A 13,106-nucleotide genomic window follows, 5' to 3' on the forward strand; every position below is an offset into this window, starting at 1 on the left:
CCACTCCCCCTGCTTGTGTTCCCTCTCTCGCTGGCTGTCTCTCTCTCTCTGTCAAATAAATAAATAAAATCTTTAAAAAAAATAAAAATAAAAAAAGATAATTTTCACTTTCTTTTTTTTAATGGAATTGGAGGGGATTATGCTAAGTGAAATAAGTCAAGCAGAGAAAGACAATTATCATATGGTTTTACTCATATATGGAACATAAGGAACAGCACGGAGGACCACAGGGGAAGGGAGGGAAAACTGAATGGGAAGAAATCATAGAGGGAGACAAACCATGAGAGACTCTGGACTCCAGGAAACAAACTGATGGTTACAGAAGGGAGGGGGTGGGGAAATGGGGTAACCGGGTGATGGGTATTAAGGAGGGCACGTGTTGTGATGAGCACTGGGTGTTACATGCAACTAATGAATCATTGAACACTACGTCAAAAACCTATGATGTAGTATATGTTGGCTAACTGAACATAATAAAAAAATAAATAAAATTTTCCCTTTCTTGCTTGTTAATTTGAAGGAGAATATCTGGCAATGGATAGGGTTATTTCATTATCTCACTGATTTAATTTACATCTCTTACTAGTGAGACTATTTCCTTAATGTATTGTTTTGTGAATGGCTTTACTCTATCTTTGCTGATTATCTACTGGTATTCTTACTAGTTCTCCTATTGATTCTTATGTACTCTATATACAGAAAGATGTTAATTTTTATAGTTATATATGTTGAGACTTGTTTCTCAGTTTACTCTTCATTTTTTATTTATATTACTTTCTTTTGTTTTCAGAATCAGATAAATTAGACTTTAAAAGTTAACCTAGATTCATTCTGGTTCTTAAGTATACTCTTTCTCAGAGGACAGCTAGATAATTACTTGCCTCTTAGTAAATATGATTAAGGACTATATGGTTTGAAATTAAGTAGGGAAAACAAAGGGAGAATGTTTAGCTCTCTTACTGATTTCAGCATATAACACATTTTTATTCTCTTCCAGTAGAAAGAGTCATTTGGAGAAGATGTGTATTCATTTGTTTTGAATTTCACTGGCTAAATAACTGACCTTCTACATTCATAAGAGAATAAGAACAATCACTTGACACTTGTCATATTAACAATACTTTTAAAAGAACTAAGGAGAAACACTGCAATTTGTTAAAATGGCAAAGAAAGGCAACATTCCAACATTCTGTTCCTCAGAAGATACACTTAAAAATTACCATGGCAATTTCAAACTTTAGGTATAAAATATTTAAAAAATACTGCTTGCAGTTGTCCTCTTTCCAACACAGCTTCCCACTTTCAAGCTTTTCCGTGTCTCTAGGAAATCAGTGAGTATACTGGCCTCAATGCACACCTCAAAGATTTTTCAAATTTTAAATGTTCTAAGCTATTGCATCAAATAGCAGCTCTAATATATTCAGAACATTTCTGATCCTGAGTCCTTGATGACTGTAGAGCTGCCATACCAAATCCAGAATGCTGGTGCTCACTTGAAAAAGAAATAAATGTACATTTTGTTTAAAGCACCAACTTTGTTTCCCCTTTCTTTCATGCTTTTATTTAAATTCAGGTTAGTTAACATATAGTATAGGGAGAAGGAAAAAGATGGCAGAGGAGTGGGGGACCCCTTCTTCAGCTGGTCCCCTGAATCGAGCTGGATATCCACCAGACCATCCTGAAAACCCACGAAATCAGCCTGAGATGCAGGAAGATACATCTGGATCTCTACAATCGAACATCTCCAGCACTGAGTATCGAGGTAGGAAGCGGGGAACCTTGAATCCGCGCACAGATATCGGAAGATAAACGGAAGGGGGATGGACCCGCCGCACTCGGGTGCCAGGAAGAGTAGCCACCTGCACTGGGGAATGGGCAGAACTCACAGACCGGCACCCGCAAGAGAGCAGACTGAGACCGTGAGCTCGCGAGCGCGTGTGTCCAAACAGAAACCGGAGCTCCGGAGCACACACTTGAACTAGACTGAAACCGGTAGGTAGCTCAGGAGCCCGCATGCAAACAGACAGAAAACCGATGTTCCGGGGCGCGCACAAACCACACTGAAACCGGGAGCTCAGGAGCATGCACAGGAACCGGGGGCAGCTGGCAGTGTTAGAAGCACAAAGGACAGAGACATGTCAGCCCTGGAAGCGAGGGGTGGGAGGGTGGCTGTAGGGCACACAACCCAGGACGCTGTGGGGTTTTTAGCAGCACCGAAAGAAACAGAGTTAGAGTGGCCAAAGGAGCTCAGTGGAGAGCGGACTGCGATCTCTGTTCTGAGACAGACGCTAGGATACGGCCACTGCTGCTCTGACTCTCAGAAGAGGCACAGAAAACTGCCAGGGAAAGCCAACAAAGAACAAAAGCCCGGAAATACCGGTTCACATTGTGCTCATCCCCATCCCCCCTTGCAGGGGACAGGGCAACTCTACTCAAACCGGGTTGGCTGAGTATCAGCGCAGCAGGCCCCTCCCCCAGAAGGCAGGCTGCAAAATCAAGAAGGCCACATCCCTAAAGTCCCTATAAAACCAGTGCATACATCCTGGGTCCTGGTCGATAATTTGGGCTCTGTGCATCCCCCCAACCTCTACTCATCAGAAAGACAAGGAGGAGAAACCCTCAGCAAAGAAAGGACACAGAGACTGTGACCTCTGCCACAGAAATGAAGGACATGGATATAACCAAATTGTCAGAAATGGAGTTCAGAGTAACAATGGTCAAGATGATGTGTAGACTTGAAAAAAATATTAACAAAAATATTAACGGGAATATAGAATCTCTAAGGGCAGAAATGAGAGCGAATCTGGCAGAAATTAAAAATGCTATGAAACAAATGCAGTCTAAACTAGACGCTCTGACGGCCAGGGTAAATGAGGCAGAAAAACGAATTAGTGAATTGGGGGATGGGATGGTAGAAGAGAAAGTTAAAACAGAAACTTGGCTCAAAAAAAATACAATCTCAAGAATGTAGATTACAGGAGATTACTGACTCAATGAAACGTTCCAATGTCAGAATCATCGGCATCCCTGAGGGGGTGGAGAAAGAGAGAGGTCTAGAAGAGATAGTTGAACAAATTGTAGCTGAAAACTTCCCTAATCTGGCAAAGGAAACAAGCATCCATGTCCAAGAGCCAGAAAGGACCCCACCCAAGATCAATGAGAGCAGGCCTTCACCACATCATGTCATAGTGCAATTTGCAAATATTATATCCAAGGATACAGTCTTGATAGCGGCCAGGGGGAAGAAAATCCTTACATACAAAGGAAAAAATATTAGAATAACGTCAGACCTGTCTACAGAGACCTGGCAGGCTAGGAAGGGTTGGCAGGGTATTTTCAAAGCTCCATCTGAGAATAACATGCAGCCAAGGATCCTTTATCCAGCAAGGCTGTCATTCAGAATTGATGGAGAGATAAGGACCTTCTAAGATCAGCAGAAACTGAAGGAATTCGTAACTACCAAACCAGCCCTACATGAGATATTAAGGGCAGTTCTATAAAAGTAAAAAGGCCCCAAGAGTGATACAGAACAGAAATTTACAATCTATAGAAACAAAGATTTCACAGGCAACATGACATCATTAAAATCATCTCTCTCAATAATCACTCTCAATGTGAATGGCCTAAATGCTCCCATAAACGCCACAAGGTTGATGATTGGATAAAAAGACATGAACCATCAATATGCTGTCTACAAGAGACTCATCCTGAACTTAAAGATACATCCAGACTGAAAGAGAAGGGTTGGAAAACCATTTCTCATGCCAATGGACCTCAAAAGAAAGCTGGGGTAGCAATTCTCATATCAGACAGATTAGATTTTAAACTAAAGACTCACTCATTTATGGAACACAAGAAGTAGGAAGATTGATAGGAGAAGAAAGGGAAGAAGAAAGGGGGGGCAAGCAGAAGGGGGAATGAACCATGAGAGACTATGGACTCTGGGAAACAAACTGAGGGCTTCAGAGGGGAGCGGGTGGGGGAATGGGATAGGCTGGTGATGGGTAGTAAGGAGGGCACGTATTGCGTGGTTCACTGGGTGTTACACGCAACTAATGAATCATCGAACTTTACATCAAAAACCAGGAATGTACTGTATGGTGACTAACATAATATAATAAAAAATATTATTAAAAAAAACCATATTGAGATGCGACCTAACATCAGTTCGAATGGCAAAAATTGACAAGGCAGGAAACAACAAATGTTGGAGAGAATGTGGAGAAAGGGGAACCCTCTTACATTGTTGGTGGGAATGCAAGTTGGTACAGCCACTTTGGAAAACAGTGTGGAGTTCCCTTAAAAAGTTAGAAATTGAGCTTCCCTATGATCCAGCAATTGCACTACTGGGTATTTACCCCAAAGATACAGACATAGTGAAGAGAAGGGCCATATGCACCCCAATGTTCATAGCAGCATTGTCCACAATAGCTAAATCATGGAAGGAGCCGAGATGCCCTTCAACAGATGACTGGATTAAGAAGTTGTGGTCCATATATACAATGGAATATTAGTAAGCCATCAGAAAGAACGATTACCCAACATTTGCTGCAACATGGACGGGACTGGAGGAGATTATGCTAAGTGAAATAAGTCAAGCAGAGAAGGACAATTATCATATTGTTTCACTCATTTGTGGAACATAAGAAATAGCAGTGAGATCGGTAGGAGAAGGAAGGGAATAATAAAGGGGGGTAAACAGAAGGGGGAATGAACGACGAGAGACTATGGACTCTGGGAAACAAACTGGGGGCTTCAGAGGGAAGAGGGGGTGGGGGATTGGGATAGGCTGGTGATGGGTATTAAGGAGGGCATGTATTGCATGGAGCACTGGGTGTTATACTCAAATAATGAATCATGGAACAATACATCAAAAAATAAGGATGTACTGTATGGTGACTAACATAATAAAAAATTATTTAAAAAAAACAGTGTAATATTGGTTTCACGTGTAGGATTCAGTGATTTAGCACTTCCATACAACACCTGGTGCTCATCACAGGTGCACTCCCTAATCCCCATCACCTATTTAACCCCATTCCCTCCAACCACCTCCCATCCACTAACCATCAGTTTGTTCTCTATAGTTTTGTTTCTTAAATTCCACATATGAGTGAAATCTTATGGTATTTGTCTTTCTCTGACCAACTTATTTTGCTTAGTATGATACTTTCTAGTTCCAACCATGTCATTGCAAATGGCAAGATTTCATTTTTCTGATGGGTGAGTAATATTCCATTGTACATAGGACTATATCTTCTTTCTGCATTCACCAGTCGATGGACATTTGGGCTCTCTCCATAGCTATTGTTGATAGTGTTGCTGTAAACATCGGGGTGCTTGTACCCTTTCGAATCTGTATTTTTGTATCCTTTGGGTAAATAGCTAGGAGAGCAATTGCTGGATTGTAGGGTACTTCTATTTTTAACTTTTTGAGGAACTGCCATACTGTCTTGCAGACTGGCTGCACCAGTTTGCATTCCCACCAACAGTGTAAGAGTGTCTCCTTCTTCCACATCCTAGCCAACACCTGTTGCTTCTGGTGTTGTTGATTTTAGCCATTCCGACTGGTGTGAGGTGATATCTCACCGTAGTTTTGATTTGTATTTTCCTGATGATATGTGTTGAGCATCTTTTTGTATGTCTGTCGGCCATGTGTACGTCTTCTTTGGAAAAATGTCTATTCACATCTTCTCATCTTTTAATTGGGTTATTAATTTTTGGGGTGTTGATTTTTATAAGCTCTTTATATATTTTGGATACTAATCCTTTATCAGATATGTAATTTGCAAATATCTTCGCCCATTCCATAGGTTGCCTTTTAGTTTTGTTCATTATTTCCTTCGCTGTGCAGAAGCTTTTCGTGTTGATGAAATCTCAATAGTTTGTTTCCCTTGCCTCAGGAGACATATCTAGAAAGAAGTTGCAATGACCAATGTCAAAGAGGTTAATGTCTGTGTTCTCCTCCTGGATTTTTATGGTTCCAGGTCTCATATTTACGCCTTTAATCAAATAGTACTGTTTTAAAATTTCATATGGCAATATAATTAATATACTGACTGACTGAAAGAAAAACAGAGTATTTTGAGTTGTTGTCCTATAACTGCAAACTTAATTGTTTTAGGAGTATCTTTTATATACTTTAGTGGGTTTTGTTGTTTCTAGATTCTTTGGAATTTCCTACGTAGCCAATCACTGTCTGCAAATAGGACTGACTTTTTTTCTTCATTCTAATCTGTATGTCTCTTCTTCCCTTTTCTTGCCTTACTGCACTGGTTAAGTATTCCAGTACTAAGCTGAATAAAACTGTTAAAAGCAGACATCCTCACCTTGTTCCCAAAAGCAGACTTTCACCATTAATTATGACATTTACTGTAGATTTTCACAAATGCCCTTTCTCAGGGTGAAAAAGCCCCCTTTATTCCTAGTTTGCTGAGAGTTTTTAATCATGGAAGAGTGTTGGGTTTTCTCAAATGCTTTTTCTGACAATGATATGGTCTGCTGGTTTTTCTTCTTTAGACCTTCGGTAGAATTTACCAGTGGAACCATCTGGGCTTAGTCATTTCTTTTTTGAAAGGATTTTCATAAATTTAATTACTTTAATAGCTGTTGGATATTTAGATTACCAGTTTTTTCTTGGGTGAATTTTGGTGATTTGTGATTTTCAAGGATTTGTTTTATTCATGTAGATTCTCACTTACATGTTATGGTATTCTCTTATTATCCATTTAATGTCTGTGGTATCTACAGTGATATCTCATCTTTAGTCCCAGTATATTGGTAATTACTATTTTCTCTCATTTTCTTTGTCAGCCTTGGTAGATGTTAATCAATTTTATTGATATTTTGAAAAACTGGCTTTTGGTTTGATTTTTCCTCGTTTTTCTATTTTTATTTATTTGTTTTTTAAATATTTTTTTATTATATGCTAGTCATCATACAGTACATCCCTGGTTTTTGATGTAAAGTTCGATGATTCATTAGTTGCATATAACACCCAGTGCACCATGCAATACGTGCCCTCCTTACTACCCATCACCAGCCTATCCCATTCCCCCACCCTCCTCCCCTCTGAGGTCCTCAGTTTGTTTCTCAGAGTCCATAGTCTCTCATGTTTCATTCCCCCTTCTGATTACCCCCCTTCTTTATCCCTTTCTTCTACCAATCTTCCTAGTTCTTATGTTCCATAGATCAGAGAAACCATATAACTGTCTTTCTCTCCTTGACTTATTTCACTTAGCATTATCTCCTCCAGTGCCATCCATGTTGCAGCAAATGTTAAGAAATCATTCTTTTTGATAGCTGAATAATATTGTTTTTCTATTTTTATTTTTTATTTATTTATTTTTTAATGATTTTTTATTATATTATGTTAGTCACCATACAGTACATCCCCGGTTTCCGATGTAAGGCTCGATGATTCATTAGTTGTGTATAACACCCATTGCACCATGCAATACGTGCCCTCCTTACTACCCATCACCGGTCTATCCCATTCCCCCACCCCCCTCCCCTCTGAAGTCCTCAGTTTGTTTCTCATAGTCCATAGTCTCTCATGTTTCATTCCCCCTTCTGATTACCCCCCCTTTCTTTATCCCTTTCTTCCCCTACTGATCATCCTAGTTCTTATGTTCCATAGATGAGAGAAATCATATTGTTTTTCTATTTTTAATCTCATTAATTCCTGCTCTATTTTTCCTGCATTCTGTTTGCTTGGATTCATCTTCTTTTTTTTTTTTTTTCTAGATTACTGAAGTAGAAGCTGAAATTACTCATTTGACACCATGTTTATTTTTTCTATTATATGCACTTAATGCTATAAATGTTCCTGTCAGCAATGCTTTATCTGCATCCCACACATTTTAATATATTTTCATTTACATTCATTTCAACATATTTATTTCTTGAGACTTTCTCTATGATTCATGGATTATTTAATAGTGTGTTAATTTCTAAATGCTTCAGTATTTTCCTATTGTCTTTGTTATTGATTTCTAGTTTTTTTCCATTACTGTCAAAATATCCTTTGTATGATATGAGTTATTGCAAATTTGTTGAGTTTTTCTATGACTCAAGAAATTGTCAATCTTGGTGAATGTTCCATGTATGCTTGAAAACAATCTGTATTCCAATTTTACTTGATGAAACATTCTAAAACTTTCAATTAGATCCTGATGGTTGATGGCATTGTTTCATTCTTAACTATCCTTGTTGACTTTTGTCGAGTGGTTGTGATCAATTACTAGGGGAAAGGGTTATAAATCCCCAAATATAATGATAATTTCTCCATTTTCTCTATTCAGTCCTTTCAGGTTTTACTTCATTTATTTTGCAGCTGTTTTTGCTGCATGCATATTTAAAATTGTTATGTCTTCTTGGTGAATAGATCTTCTTACCATTTTGTGATGTCCCTTTGTCCCTGGTAATTTTCTTTATTCTGATGTTAATTTTTTCCTATACTAATATAATTTTTTAAAGATTCTATTTATTTATTTGAGAGAGAGCATGCACAGCATGGGAGAGGGGCAGAAGGAGAGGGACAAAGAGTATCTCAAGCAGGCTCCCTGCAAGGAGCTCGATGTGGGGCCTGATCTCATGACCCTGAGATCATTACCAGTGCTGAAATCAAGAGTCGAACATTTACCCAACTGAACAACCAAGGCACCCCACTTATACTAATATAAATAATTTTATTTTTATTTTTATTTATGTAAGGAAGAAATAATCCATAATTAATAATCTCTTTTTAATATAGCCATTCAAGCTTTCTTTTGATTAGTGTTTGCATAGTATATATTTTTCTAACTTTTCACCTCCTGTTATCATTATATATGAAGTGAGCTTCCTATAGACAGCACACAGTTAAGTCCTTTTTATTTATCAACTCTGCCAATTTCTATCTTTTTATTATTCATACATTAGGATTTACATCGACCATGTTAGTATTTATTTGTTCCTTCTGTTTCACCTTCCTCTGTTTTCCCTGTCTTAATTTCTTATAAGGTTACTTGAACATTTTTAGAATTCCATTTTGGTTTATTTATACTATTTTTATTATACTGCTTTGTGCAATATTTTTAATGATTGCTCTAGAGTTTATAATTGTATACATACATAACTTATTATAGTCTACTAGTATGAACATCTTACCACTTGAATGCAGATACCTTACTATAATTTATGTCCCTTTCCATCACAACTTTAGATACAACTTTCTTAAATATAACTTCTACATACATTGAGAACTATATCAGTGTTATAATTTTTGCTTTGTATCCTCAAAGACAATTTTAAAAACTAAAGAGAATTTACCCCTTCCATTGCTTTCTTCAATCTATGTTCCAAGTGTCCATTCATTATCTCTTCCTTTGTGTCTGATTAACTCCCTTTATAGTTGCTATTTTAAATAATTTTTTATTATGTTGTTAGTCACCATATAGTATATCCTTATTTTTTGAGGTAGTCTTCCATGATTCATTATTTGCATATAACACCCAGTGCACCATGCAGTATGTGTCCTCCTTAATACCCATCACTGGCCCATCCCAATCCCGCACCCTCCTCCTCTCTGAAGCCCTCAGTTTGTTTCCCAGAGTCCATAGTCTCTCACGGTTCATTCCCCCTTCTGTTTACCCCCTTTATTATTCCCTTCCTTCTCCTACCGATCTCCCTGCTATTTCTTATGTTCCACAAATGAGTGAAACCATATAATAATTGTCTTTCTCTGCTTGACTTATTTCACTTAGCATAATCTCCTCCAGTCCCACCCGCGTTGCTGCAAATGTTGGGTAATCGTTCTTTCTTATGGCTGAGTAATATTCCATTGTGTATATGGACCACATCTTCTTAATCCAGTCATCTGTTGAAGGGCATCTCGGCTCCTTCCACAGTTTAGCTATTGTGGACAATGCTGCTATGAACATTGGGGTGCATATGTCCCTTCTCTTCACTATGTGTGTATCCTTGGGGTAAATACCCAGTAGTGCGATGGCTGGGCCATAGGGTAGCTCAATTTTTAACTTTTTAAGGGACCTCCACACTGTTTTCCAAAGTGGCTGTACCAACTTGCATTCCCACCAACAGTGTAAGAGGGTTCCCCTTTCTCCACATCCTCTCCAACATTTGTTGTTTCCTGCCTTGTCGATTTTTGCCATTCTAACTGGCATAAGGTGGTATCTCAATGTGGTTTTGATTTGAATTTCCCTGATGGCTAATGACATTAAAGATTTTTTCATGTGTCTGTTAGCCATTTGTATGTCTTCATTGGAAAATTGTCTGTTCATATCTTCTGCCCATTTTTTGATTTGATTATTTCTCATGTATAGTTACTATTTTTTTTCAGTGTTTTCCAAATATTCTTTTTATTATATTTTTTATTATATTATGTTAGTCACCATACAGTACATCCCTAGTTTTTGATGTAAAGTTCGATGATTCATTAGTTGCGTATAACACCCAGTGCACCATGCAATACGTGCCCTCCTTATTACCCATCACCAGCCTATCCCATTCCCCCACCCCCCTCCCCTCTGAAGCCCTCAGTTTGTTTCTCAGAGTCCATAGTTACTATTTTAGAACCAATCCATTGGTAACAAATTTTCTTAGCTTTCCTTTATCTGAAAATGTGTTTATTTCTCCTTCATTCCTGAAGTATATTTCTCCTGGATACACAAATCTGGGGTAACATCAGGTTTTTTCTTTCAGTGGTTGAAAAATGTTGGGCCACCTCCTTGTGTCTTCCAGTTTCTTATGAGAAATTTGCTGTCATTCAAATTGCCATTTCCCTAATGGTAATGTGTCATTTCCCTTTCAAGATTTTTTCTTTAGTAGGTAGGCGGATGGGTCAAAAAGGTGAAGAGGATTAAAAGTGCACTTATCTAGACACTTTTCCAAAGAAGACATCCAGATGGCCAACAAACACATGAAGATACTCAACATCACTCACCATCAAGGAAATACAAATTAAAACCAAGATAAGATACCATCTCACACCTGTCAGAATGGCTAAAATTAACAACACAAGAAACAACAGATGTTGGCAAGGGTCCGGAGAAAGGGGAACACTCTTGCACTGTTGGTGCAAACTGGTACAGCCATTGTGCAAAACAGTACAGAGGTTCCTCAGAAAGTTAAAAATAGAAGTATCCTACGATCCAGCAATTGCACTACTAGGTATTTACCCAAAGGATACAAAAATACTGATTCAAAGGGGTACATGCACCCCGATGTTTACAGCAGCACTATCAACAATAGCCAAACTATGGAAAGAGTCCAAATGTCCATCAACTGATGAATGGATAAAGAAGATGTGGGGTGTGTGTATGTATGTGTGTGTAATGGAATATTACTCAGCCACCAAAAAGAATGAAATCTTCCCATTTGCAATGAAATGGTTGGAGCTAGAGCATATTATGCTAAGTGAAATAAGTTAGTCAGAGAAAGACAAATACCGTATGATCCCACTCATATGTGGAATTTAAGAAAGAAAACAGATGAACATATGGGAAAAGGGAAAAGAAAAAAAGGAGAGAGGGAAACAAGCCATAAGAAACTCTTAATGACAGAGAACAAGCTGAGAGTTGATGGAGGGAGGTGAGTGGGAGATGGGCTAGATGGGTGATGGGTATTGAAGAGGGCACTTGTGGTGATAAGCACTAGGTGTTGTATGTGAGTGATGAATTCTACTCCAGAAACCAATATTGCACTTTGTGTTAGCTGAGTAAAATTTAAATAAAATTTTTTTAAAACATGAAAAAAAAGAGTACATTTACGATAAGCACTGAATAATACATAGAATTGTTGAATCACTATCTTATACACCTGAAACTAATCTAACACTGTATATTAATTAAATTAGAATCTAAAAATATATAAAAATTTTAAAATACATGCATATAGACACACACACACACATATATATATAAATTTTCTCTTTTGCTTTAATTTTCAGAGGTTTAATGACAATGTGACTGTGCATGGATTTCTTTAGGTTTATCCTGTTTGGAGTTCACTCAGCTTCTTGAGTCTGTAGGCTTACATCTTTTGCCAAATTTGGGAAGACTTAAGCCATTATTTCTTTTTTTTATAATAATTTTTATTATGTTATGATAGTCACCATACAGTACACATCCTTGGTTTTTGATGTATGGTTCCATGATTCATTATTTGAGTAAAACACACAGTGCTCCATGCAATATGTGCCCTCCTAAATACCCATCACCGGCCTATCCCAGTCCCCCATCCCCCACCCCTCTGAAGCCCTCAGTTTGTTTCCCAGAGTCCATAGTCTCTCATGGTTCATTCTCCCTTCTGTTTACCCCCCCTTCATTCTTCCCTTCCTTCTCCTAACGATCTCCCTGCTATTTCTTATGTTCCATAAATGAGTGAAACCATATGATAATTGTCTTTCTCTGCTTGACTTATTTCACTTAGCATAATCTCCTCCAGTCCCACCCGCGTTGCTGCAAATGTTGGGTAATCGTTCTTTCTGATGGCTGAGTAATATTCCATTGTATATATGGACCACATCTTCTTAATCCATTTGTCTGTTGAAGGGCATCTAGGCTCCTTCCACAGTTTAGCTATTGTGGACAATGCAGCTATGAACATTGGAGTGCATATGGCCTTTCTCTTCACTAAGTCTGTATCTTTGGGATAAAGACTGGTATCCAAGATCTACAAAGAACTTCTCAAATTCAATACATGAGAAACAAATAATCAAATTTAAAAAATGGGCAGAAGATATGAACAGACACTTTTCCAATGAAGACATACAAATGGCTAACGGACACATGAAAAAATGTTCAAAATCATTAGCCATCAGGGAAATTGAAATCAAAACCACATTGAGATACCACCTTACGCCAGTTAGAATGGCAAAAATTGACAAGGCAAGAAACAACAAATGTTGGAGAGGATGTGGAGAAGGGGGATCCCTCTTACACTGTTAGTGGGAATGCAAGTTGGTACAGCCACTTTGGAAAACAGTGTGGAGGCCCCTTAAAAAGTTAAAAACAGAGCTACCTTATGATCCAGCAATTGCACTAAGCCATTATTTCTTCAAATTTTTTTTAGGTCCTCATTCTGTCCTTTCCATCTAGTACTCT

At 38.1% G+C, this 13,106-nt stretch overlaps 1 protein-coding gene across 1 annotated transcript in view; it reads right to left on the minus strand.

The window, feature by feature from the left end:
* The window catches only part of DOCK3 (dedicator of cytokinesis 3), a gene marked incomplete at its 5' end in the record, with an annotated part of 534,371 nt that overhangs the window by 378,705 nt on the left and 142,560 nt on the right, over positions 1–13,106 (minus strand). The window lies entirely within an intron of this gene.

This window comes from Ursus maritimus, unplaced genomic scaffold (genome assembly GCF_017311325.1).
Source record: "Ursus maritimus isolate PB19 unplaced genomic scaffold, ASM1731132v1 scaffold_14, whole genome shotgun sequence".
NCBI lineage: Eukaryota > Metazoa > Chordata > Mammalia > Carnivora > Ursidae > Ursus > Ursus maritimus.